Source organism: Rosa chinensis, chromosome 1 (genome assembly GCF_002994745.2).
Source record: "Rosa chinensis cultivar Old Blush chromosome 1, RchiOBHm-V2, whole genome shotgun sequence".
Taxonomy (NCBI): Eukaryota; Viridiplantae; Streptophyta; class Magnoliopsida; order Rosales; family Rosaceae; genus Rosa; species Rosa chinensis.
Genome location: NC_037088.1, coordinates 16,139,369 through 16,151,276, shown reverse-complemented (window position 1 = coordinate 16,151,276; position 11,908 = coordinate 16,139,369). Strand labels below are relative to the sequence as shown.

General features: G+C 38.1%; 1 long non-coding RNA gene across 1 annotated transcript; it reads left to right on the top strand.

Moving 5' to 3' along the window:
* The first annotated feature begins 1,184 nt into the window (after window positions 1-1,184).
* Window positions 1,185-2,644, top strand: LOC121050096. Its single transcript, XR_005801815.1, has 3 exons — window positions 1,185-1,263; window positions 1,345-1,393; window positions 2,452-2,644. It is a non-coding gene; the product is annotated as an uncharacterized LOC121050096 (long non-coding RNA).
* The last annotated feature ends 9,264 nt before the right edge of the window (window positions 2,645-11,908 follow it).

The window sequence follows — 11,908 nt, the reverse complement described above, 5'->3', positions numbered from 1 at the left end:
GTTAATAGTGGGGACTACCCACACCATATTCAGGAATAGGAAATTATTCATTGAATTAATAGCCTATAATTCCTCCGTGGCTACGATGATTGGATCATCACAAGTAATAAAAGGGCGAGGAACTACCAAATTTCTACTACCTAACGGCACAACGTTTAAAGTCACAGACGCTCTGTATGCACCAAGAGCTAATCGAACCTTGTTAAGTTTCAAAGATATTCGTGCCAACGGTTATCATGTAGGAACACATTATGAGAATGGAACTGAATACCTTTATATTACCTCTACTGAATGTGGAAGGAAATGCATTTTAGAGAAACTAATGAGTCAATCTAGTGGATTGTACCTCACTACTGTTCGGATCATTGAATCCTATGCTGTCACTAACAATGAAATGTGGGACTCTGACGCATACAAGCTTTTGCATGACCGCCTAGGGCACTCTGGTCGTGACACGATGATCCGTATTTTAAAGAACTCACACCGACATCCCTTCTTTCAAGTGAAAAATAAAATGGGAAAAAAATCCACCACACTACAAGGTGTCGGTCCTAGTACTACTCAGATGCAGCCATTGCCTTCTAGCATTACCTCCCTTCCATTATGCCTCATTGACTATTTCAAAGGCACATCACTCATTTTGCAAAGCCTGCTCTTTAGCAAAAATAGGATCGAGACCTTCCTATGCTAAAGATACAAAACAAAACATTCCATTCTTACAAAGGATATAAGGAGATATCTGTGGACCTATCCATCCAGAAAGCGGACCATTCAAGTACTTTATGGTTCTGATGGATGCTTTGACAAGCTGGTCACATGTGGCATTATTGTTCACAAGAAATCTTGCATTTACAAAACTCCTGGCATAGATTATACGTTCACTACAAGAAAAAGGCTTATTTGCGACACTTATTTGAGACACGAGACGCGGCCCTCGCAAAAGTCTTTAATTTTAGGCGGTATTAAGCGCCCAAAATTGGCGCCGATATATTTGCGTCCCCCATTAAATGCCGTCGTGCACACTGTCGTAAATAGGTAGAAAATAAGGAGGTTTTGCGACAGAACTCAAAACACGTCGTATCAGCAATAAAAAAACATAATAAAAAATAAAAAAACTGAACATCGATCTAAATCAGTTCCCATCCCGTTTCCTATAGCTAGACGTCAAGACTCTCTCTCTCTCTCTCTCTCTCGCTCTCTCGCTCAAAGCTGGTTCTTAGCAATCCGACCTCAGTTGCTATCACAACTACAGAATCAAGCAAGGTTTGTTATTGCGTTTATGAAGGTTTAAATTGATTGGAGGATTATTGCTCGTTATACCCTAATTTCCCCCTTTTCTTTCAGGTCTCTCTATCACTGCCCTAAATTGGTGATTTATGTTCGTCTCAGTCAGGTAATGTCATTCAATATATTGTTTTTTTGTTTTCTATGAACTAGGTGAGTCTTCTTTTTGTGATTCCTCTATTGTGAATTGATGAGGGTTTAGTTAGTGAGTCGTCTATGAAAGGGAAAGGGTTGTGATTCATCTTTGTTGAAGACATTCAGTTTTGTGTTTGCTGTAAATTCCCAATTGCAATTTGTAGTGACTTAGTATGTGTGAACCCATTTTGTGCTTCTGAAATTGAATGCGAGAAAGTTAGTCTTAAGTTTCTGGATGCATCCAACACTTAATGATCATTGAACTGCCTCAATTTTAGTACATTGCAAGTTGCAAAGTCATTGATTTTTCCTCATATGTTATGATTTCAGATTTACACATAGACTTGTAAGTTTCTGGATGCATCCTTAAAGATTTTGTTTTGATAACTAAAAATTATGTACGAAAAAAAAAAAAAAGATGGCAGAACTACCATAGATATGCTTGTGTTATGGGAAAGCCTTCATGCCCTCTGACATCAATCACTCATGTACTATATTCCTTTGGTACCAAAGCAACATAACCAACTATAGGGAAATTCATATTCGTGTTAAGTGGCTGTGTTTATGTCATGTCATTTTTGTTTTTTTTTTCTGGCTGTTCTTTCCTCTTTGGTTTGCTGCCAAGCTATTCTTTGCTGGGTTGCTTCTGTATTTGGGTGGCCTGATCAATTATTTGAGTGCTACTGCTGCATTTTTCATTTCGTTGCTATTTTGGTTTTCTCTTTTTTTGCTGCTGCAGCATTTTTCACTTTATGTTGCTATGTATCTGAAGACTTGAGAGGGTAGAGACTTGACATGTTTTTGCTAGTAGTTATGTTTCTCCTTTTCTTTTTCTTTTTTGTTTTTGCTATGTTATGTCTTCTTGTATAGTTGTTTTGTTAATAACCATTGATAAGTTGTTGCATTAATCTAGCTGATCTATGTTGTATCTATGAAGAACAATTGAAGCTAGTTTTCTTATATAATGGTCATCATCTGGTATCTCACAGTTGTATTCATCTAGCTCTTTTTTTTTTTTTTTTTATCTCTTAGGTGAAGAAGAAAAGTTACAACTTTGATGCACTATTGTCATCGCTAATTATTCCTGGGATTGGTCTTGGATAGGTATTCTTAATATTGAAGAGGTGCCTATAGTTTTTTTTTTTTGGCTAATGATATGATAACATTGTTTGTTGTTTTTTAATTTGATATGCTGCTCTGCTTTGGTGGTCAAAAAATATACATATATATATAAACATAACATAGACCTTCTTTATCTGATCTCTCTCTTTCTTTTTTTTCCGTTCTTTGTCTTGTTTGGCTTAGATGTTTCCTTATTCTTAATTAAGCAAAGCTTGAGTACTACCATATAACACTTCCAAATAAGTCAGTAGTTTAGTTTAGGAACAGGTGATCAGGAACTTGCCCATTGCTTGCTTATAATAAACTGATATGGGATCTAAACTCCATTGACAATAACATTAAAATTGAACCACATAGCAATTCTTGAAAAAAAAAAAAAAAGTCAGTAGTTTCGTTATTTCATATGCTTGTTGTTTCTACATTTTGCTGCATTTTATTTTGATGCTGCACATTGTTATTGTTTGTGTATCTTATTTTGCATATACTAATATATTTACATGTCAAGGATACATATTGTACTTGGAACATTTGCAAGACTATCAAGCAAGGTGTAGCATTCTCTTGGTAGAAAATCGTAAGTATCTTTTCTATTTCATGTACAAAATTCTCTGTTTTTCCATGCTTTTTTTTGGTCTACTCTGTTTTCCTATGCTTAAATGATTAATAAATATGTTAAAAAAAATCTCTGCACAAAATTGAAGTTTTTGTTCTAATAGCAATGCAATGTAAACATAATTTAGTTCCTACAGTAAGAATTTTGTTAGGGTTGTTCTAATAGCAAGTGAACAGGTATGTTTTTATTATTTTTTGTTTTTGTTTATCTTCTTCAAGATACCTAGGGTATAGCTTTTGTTATTTATTTATTTTTACTTATAGCTTTCATCTCTGTTGACTTTCATAGATTCATGATTCCTCAAGTCCACAACAACTTAGGTGTAATATAGATACTGATGTACATCGTCAATTGGATTTGGAAGGGCAGCGACAATTATCTTCGTCTACAAACACAACTTCATGATAAACTATAAGGTTGGAAATAAACGAATTCATCATTATAACAAAAATAATTTTATTATTTGGCTAAGTATATTGATCAATGGGTTTTCTTCTCTTTTTTCCAGGTTGGAGAAATATCTAGGTGTTGATGCTGGAAGTACAAGATGTTAATAAATTTTACAATTAGCTTGCTACTCTAAACTCGATCATTTTGTTTAGTATTTTGACTACTACTGTATTCGCAGCGACATTTTAGTTTGTATCACTCAAGGCATTTGTTATACAATTATTATATATATTACTCTTTCGTATCATTTCAACTGCGATGAATCTTAAAGTTTATTTTGGTTATAAAAAATCAATTAAAATTCTCAAATTGAATTTATTATAAATCATTTGTAAAAAATTTGACACAGACTTCTTGCGACGGGAAAATTATAATAACTAGTGTCGCAAAGACTATTTAACGACATTTATATGGCGTCGTAAATATTTTTTTTGCGACAGACCTTCGCGTGGCAAAAAAGCGTCGCAAATATCTTTTGTGAGAGACCTTCGCATAGCAAAAGAGCGTCACAAATATCTTTTGTGATGCACCGTAGCGTGGCAAAAACATGTCGCATATATATTTTGCGACGGATTATCGCGTAGCAAAAAGGTGTCGCAAAAAAAAAAGTAAATTCGACGGAATTTTTACAGACGCAAAGTCAACCGTCGCAATTCCGTCGCAAATAATTATTAGCGACGCGAGTGACATGTCGCAAAAAGTGCTCGATTATTTGCGACGCGTTTTTTAACGACATTTCTTTCCCCGTCGCAAGTCCGTCGCAAATAACCTTTTACGACGCTTTTGGCCTCTTTTACGACGAGTTCTTAACGTCGCAAAAAAATGACTTTTTTGTAGTGGTTGAAGGGCTCACCACCCTGATCACCCTATCAAGTCTATAAGGCATGATAACGCTGGAGAGTTTACATCAAAAATATTTAATGGTTATTGCATGTCTATTGGGATCGTTGTAGAACATCTTGTACCCCATATACATACACAAAATGGTCTCACAGAAGCCACCATCAAAAGGCTACAAATGGTGGCTAGTACAAATGGTGGCTAGGGCACTGGTTATGGCACCAACCTGCCTATGCCTGTATGGGGTTATGCAATATTGCACGCAGCTTTACTTTCTCGTTTCAGACCCACTGCTAGCCAACCATTTTCTGCGTACTAGTTGGTAATTGGATATGAGCCTGACATTTCATACTTATGCATATATGGTTGCACAGCATATGTGCCTATTGTGCCCCAACAGCGCACCAAAATGGGTTCTCAGAGATGATTAGATATTTATGTTGGATACGAATCTCCAACAATTATCCGCTATTTGGAACCCTTGACATGCGATCTCTTTTCCGCTAGATTTGCAGATTGTCTCTTTGATGAGACAGTCTTCCCATCGTCAGGGGGAGATAGGAAAAAGGATTTTCCAAGGGAACGACAGGAATTATCGTGGTTTGTCCCCATTCTGTCTCAATTTGATCCCTGCACTTCACAATGTGAAAGTGAAGTGAAAAGAATAATCGATCTTCAGAACGTAGCAGATTCAATGCCTCATGCATTTACTGATATCATAAAAGTGACAAGATCACATATACCAGCTGCAAATGTGCCTGGAAGGTTAGAAGTCCCCAACAAGGGGCACGGCGCCTCAGATAGAGGCGCTACAACCACACTTAGTGGAGGTGTGGTTGAGGCCGTGGCTCCCAAAGGAAGAGGGGGAGGCCCCTTGGTTCGATTGACACTTACCCAAGGAAGAAGAGGGCGAGAAAGGCACAAACAGATCCATTAATCATCAATGTAAAGAATCCCTCTCATGAGATTGTTTCTGATTATAGTTATGTCCATGAATCAATACTAGAGGACGTTCCGATGTTTGAAATAATTCCAGAGAATAAAGAAATCTCAATGGATTATGAGAGTGCATATGAGTTGATGGAAAGATCTTCTATACACATTGATGATGTATTTGCATACATTGTTGCTCAAGAAATCATAGAGCACGATGATATCAAACTACACTCTGTTGCAGAATGTCAACAAAGAGCATATTGGCCTAAATGGAAAGAAGCAATCCAGGCAGAATTAGATTCTCTAGCAAACAGACAGGTATTTTGTCACACCCCGAATTTCAATCACAATTAAGAGAACAAAATCAATCAAACACAAGAACTCCGGGAGTGATGGTTCGGACATCAAACAAAACAGCTAAGAAAATTTTCCTTTAAACAAATTCAACTAGCTATGTCCCGAACCCACAATGCGAATACAGACTCATTCTTTAGAGTCACATATTACATTACACAGAGTTTGCGAATTAAATTGCGTTAACAACATAATAAGAAACCGCTCCTTAGAACTTACTATACAGCGGAAGTCTTAACAACAGTAAAGCCAAAAAATTAGCTTCCTAGCTGATCAGCTGCTACAAGGTCTCAGCTTCAGCCATGATTTCCTTGACCTGCAGGATCAACCCCTACACCATTGAATAGTGCACCGGGTTGCCACACAACAAACCTGGTAAGCTTATGAAAGCTTGTATGAGTAAACTCAAAACCATAAAACAGAAACACATTCTAAAGTCACCTCAACCTGAAGAACGATAAGCACATAACTCATAACTACAACCATCTGTTTCATAACCTTCCATAACATGCTTACGTAGGTCAACTCTGGCTAAAACCACATGCTCAGATCTCAACCTAGCATTCAATTACACAAATTTCAGTCAAACAAAACCTCCTCACGTAATGTTTGGAAATCTTTTAGACGCACAACTGCGAGTCACAGAGATCACACTCCTTTCCTTCCCACTGAAAGCCTTTGTCATCAACCTGACATCAAAGGTGAAAAACAATGAATCACCTTCCTATCCTCACCACAAAGCACAATCGTCACCACTATGGCCTTTAAGATCAATCAAATCATCAACAATTAAAACCAAGAAGAAAACAAGACAATCATAAATCAAACCAAAGTGAAACAATTCATAGTAACCCCTGCATGTAGTTTTAGTTCAGGAGGTTACATTAAAACAAACAATTCAAGTCATCGAAATCATCACAAACCCCTACTCAAACATTTGTAGGTAGCTCCGACAATCACAACAGTCATCTCGATCGTTGTTAACTTAATAACAATTCAACTTCTCTACAGAGCAGTCATCACACTGATCATCACACAAATTTCACCGGTCATCACACAGACAGCCATCATCCTACTGATCATCACACAGATTTCGCCGGTCATCACACAGATATTCCTACACAAGCTTTACATGATAATCATCACAAGGATTCATCACACTAATGTGCTCGATTCATTACGTAGATATTCCTACACAAGCTTTACATGATAATCATCACAAATATTCATCACACGGATATCCTCTATTCATTACACAGATATTCCTACACAAGTTGCCATATCTTAAATCACCCATTAAGATGGTCATACTAGACTCATGGTATCTCAACAATTGAAATTATACAATCACAACTCAATACACAATTTCACCATTCTCGAGCACTAATGAACTCATTTCAAATATTGTTCACATCACAACGAAGCCACTAATACATATATATTTTATGTAAATATATATATATACACACACGTAATCATCCACTCAGGAATGCCACTAATACCAACTATGGTCATAGTTAAACTAATAACTCCAAGACAATATGGTACTATGCTCATAACAAATATAGTGAGATTTACTCATCTTTGAATCCCGCTGCATCTTCACACGCTAACCGAGATAAGCACAATCATCCCAATCTGCTCAACACAACTTTGTCAAGTACCTAATCACATACGGTCTTCACTTAGTACACGAATCACAAGCGATTAAAGTCCGAAAAACCAGTTTTGAACTAAAACCACAAAAGTGATGCCACTCGAGGCAAAACCACATCTGAGACCACCCAAAGTCTCTGGAATACTTCTACAATCGATATGTCAAAACCACAAGTCGATCGAACACTCGAATCCTCACGGATCCAATAATCGAACGGTAAAAACTGTAAAAATCAGAACATACTCATTCAATCTTCAAAAATTATGTATTATATATAGAAATACTCATATCGACGAGTAGATCAAAATCAGGAATTCCTGAGGTGGCCTGATGTAATGCCCCGTACCTTAAAATTTTTACTAGTTACATCTTTACCGTTATTAACCGGGGAGTTGACTTTTCTTTGTCCGTTGAGTTAAGAAATTTCTTTGAGAATGTCGTAGTTTACGGAAAATCGAGTTCGTGGACACGTAATTTGTTTAAAACGGGGTTATATCAGGAAAGTTGTGACCAAAAGGGGAAGTTACTATTCATAGTTGTTGTTTTAAATAAATTTCCATTTTGGGAAAGAGGAGAGAGAAGTCAAGCAGCCCCAAATCAGGACAGACCTGACCCCTCCCCTTTTTCCTCCTTCCTTTCGCCGTCCCTGGTTTTCCTGCGATTCTGTCGCCGTCCGGCTATCTCAGGATGAACCGCTTGGCATGGAATGATCATCTCTTCCTCCTTTCCCTATCCATGTAAGTTTTGTCACCTTGGGTAGCTTTGATTTTAGAGATTCGAAGAGAAATTCCCAGAAATGGGAAATCGGGGATTTGATTCGATCTCCCGTTTTCGGCCGGATTTCTTTAGGGTTTTGGGTCCTGGGGTGATGCTAACCTTCATCCCTAACCTCTTGCAGCTTCTCATGATCGGTGGAAGAAGAATTGAAGGTGTTTGAGAGTGTGAACTGTAGCGTGAACAGTAACTGACGAAATCTTGATTTTGGGACAGAATTTTCGACCACTTCTGCTTGGTTTTGGTTGTTGTTGCAGGTATAAAGATTATTAGGTTTGTTGTGGAGATAATTTTGAGCTAGATAGGTTGACCAGAATTGGGGATTGGTGTGGTGGTGCTTGAAGCCACGCGCCGCCGCTGGTGGTGGTGGTGACGAGGCTCCGTCAACCCCTCCAAAACCCATTAATTGAATCTTTGAGTTATGTTTTAGACTTGAGGTTGTTTGGGTATTGAGACTTCTTGGAAATTTTATGTTGGATATGGTTGTTTTGAATATTATGGTATAAATTTGATGGGTTAAATCTCTTGGTAAAATGCTATTGGTGAATTATTTTGTTGAGAAATTGGAGTTGATATTGTGGATTGAAAAGGTAAAAATTAAGAGAGAATTTGGAGATTTCGGAAAGGGTTTATTTCATAATTTGGTGGTTAGTTATGGTTATTAAGAAATTGAAATTTAATTGGCTAAGTTATCGAAACGATCCTTGTGAAGATTAAAGATTAAGCGAGGGCGTTGATTAGTTAAGGAATTCCGAATTCGAGAATTTAAATCCTAAATTGAAGAGTAGGATTTTTTTTAGAAGAATTTATGAGTACACAATATTAATTTTTTGAGGGAATGAGTTATGATTCTTAGATGATTTTCTTATTGAGGTTAATTATATCCTGTCCATTTGCTACAGGACATATTGATCCCTCGAGCGAGGAGGATATGGGCAGGCAGCAGGATTAGCTGCGAGATTCACCTGTGAGAGGACTTTTATTTTATTTAAATCATGCATGCAGCATGGCATTAAATTTATAACTTGATTATTGTTTGGATAAATGAGGTTTTCGTGGAAAGAAAAGAATTTAAAGAAAGGAGTTGGCAAGGAGACTATTTTCGGTGCATGCGTACATTACCTAGTCGACAGTCCCCTCTAGGTAATAGTCCGGTCGGCAGTCCCCTCCAGACTACATCCCGGTCAGCAGTTCCCTCCGGTGAGTCATCTGGTCGGCAGTCCCCTCCAGATGACATTAGGTAGTTAGTCGGCAGTCCCCTCTATCCACCACCTCCTAAATCCTGCCGGCAGTCCCCTCCAATGCGTCATCTGGGCGGTAGTCCTCTCCAGATGGCATGAGATGTCTAGACAGCAGTCCTCTCTAGTCATCAAATGATTTTCATGAAAGGATGGTTTTCAAAGGAATGAGTTGGAATTGTTTTATAAATCTCGCTGCATGTCGGATTTTATTAACGAGAAAATAGGAAAGCATACAAGCATTGGTTTCATAACTTATTTCAGTTTTGTCTACTCACTCTAATGGATTTTTAATGTTTTCCCCTAGGCCCTTCGGTTTCAAATGCCCAGATTTCAAATTTGCCGAGATCGCGTCCAGGAACTCGAGGCATAGGAATCAGGGCTTCCGTTTTGACTGTAGGTTAATACTTAACCTACCTTGTATGATATCGGCTTAGTTATGTAGAACTGCTCTGATAACCATTTTAAATTTGGAGAATGTTAATGCTTGAGAATCTATTATCGTATTGAAGTTAAGATGACATTTGTGCTTTCGGAATGTAATATATACACTTGGAATGTAAGTCTTGGAATGTATCTATGAGTGTAAGTTTAGTTTTAAGCATGTCCAGGTTTTGAAATTTTGGGTAGTCCATTTTAGGGGAGGTTCTGTCGATTTTTCGGTAGGATTTTACCTAACGTGGGCCCCACAGGCTCGTATCCGGGTTTCGGGGTGAAACTTGGGTCGGGTTCTGTCACCGGAAACCGCCGCCAATGAAAGTGGCAGAGCCGCCGCCGACCTCCGATCTAGGTGGCGAGACCTATGCCAAACTCATCCTCACAACATGTACATCAATGTTCATAACTCGCACAAAGTCTGAATCAAAACCATTTGGCTAGAATTTACCTCGAAAGCTTTGAAATTTGATGAACCCTAGAATGCCAATCTCCAAAATTCGATCTCCATAAGTTGAATCGTTGCAAGCCACCTTGGGAGAAAGCTTCTATGTCCTCTGGGCTCCAAAAACCCCCCAAGAATCTCCGCCTGAGGTGGTCGAAAAAGTGAGTTCCAACGAGGCCAAGAATTGTAGCGCCGCCACCACTTCTCACTATCGTAGCGCCCCCCATAGCTTGACCAGGTGATGAAACTTACCAGACTTAGAGAAAGAAGTGAGGCCAAGAGAAGGGATCATCAAGTAGCATGTCAAACAGTGGCCAGAGAAGGAAGAAATAACGAAAATCAGTCCCCGACTGCGGTTTGGAGAGAAGAGAGAGAAAAAGTTTCCAAAAACGCAAATTTGGCTGTTTCTGAAATTTTCCTATTTAACCAAAATGAAACTTTTTTCGATGGCCATAACTTCTTCATACGAACTCTGATTTCCGCGTTCCATATATCCACGAACTTGTATCAATGCGCTCTACAACTTTAGTGAAGGAAGTTTTCAAAGAAACCCAACGTATAAAAAGTCAACATTTGCGCCCCCCCCCCCCCCCCCCCCTAACACCATAGTTTTCGAATAAAAATTCGTCTGAAACACTTCCGCCTCATCCACGAACCATGAAATCGTCCAACAACCACTAATTAAATTCTGAAAAATCCTCGAAAAATAATAATGAATTTCCAGGGTACTACATATTTGGCTCGGTAGTGCTAACCCCGCCAAGTGTAAAGCCTGTAGGACATAAATTGGTCTTTGTCAGAAAGCGTAATGAGAAGAATGAAGTCATAAGGTACAAGACTTGCCTTGTGGGGCAAGGTTTCTCAATACACTTTGGAATTGACTATGAGGACACATACTCTCCCGTAATGGACGTTATAATGTTCCGCTACTTAGTTAGCTTGGTAGTTTTCGAAGGACTGGAAATGCAGCTCATGGATGTGGTTACTGCATATCTCTATAGGGATCTTGATTCAGAGAGAGAGAGAGATAGATAGATATATATATATATATATATATATATATGAAAGTGCCTAATAGGAGCATAAAATGCGACAATATAATGTGCAATCCTTTACACTTTTCTTCTCTATTTCCTTTAAAAAGTCAGTTTTAACTTTATTTTCTTTTTAGGTAGTTTGTGAAGCAAGAGAAATAAGAGCTTAAAGGAAGCAATGAAGCCATGGATCATGAAGTACTGATGCAAAGGACTAAGTTTAATCACCCTTTGGCCAAAAATAACAAAGGAAGTCCACAAAAAAAGTTGTGCAAAACAATTGCTGCAAAGCAAGAAACTGCAGTTTTAGAATAAGTTTTTCAGGAACAGTTTTGGAGAGCGATTCTTGCATCCTTCCAGCTGCAAAAAAGGCCAGTGATCCTTGAAGATATGATGTTTTACTTCAACATGAGTCAAAGAACTGGTCAAAAGCACCAACGAGGCAGTAGGAAATCAAGCTCAAAGCAGGCTTCCCGATAAGGCAGAAACTGTCATCTTTTCAAGAAGCTTTTTGGGATATCTTTTCCTACGACTTTCTTGGAGTTTTTTTTCATAAGGTTATTGATCATTATAGAAAATGTGATGTCATAG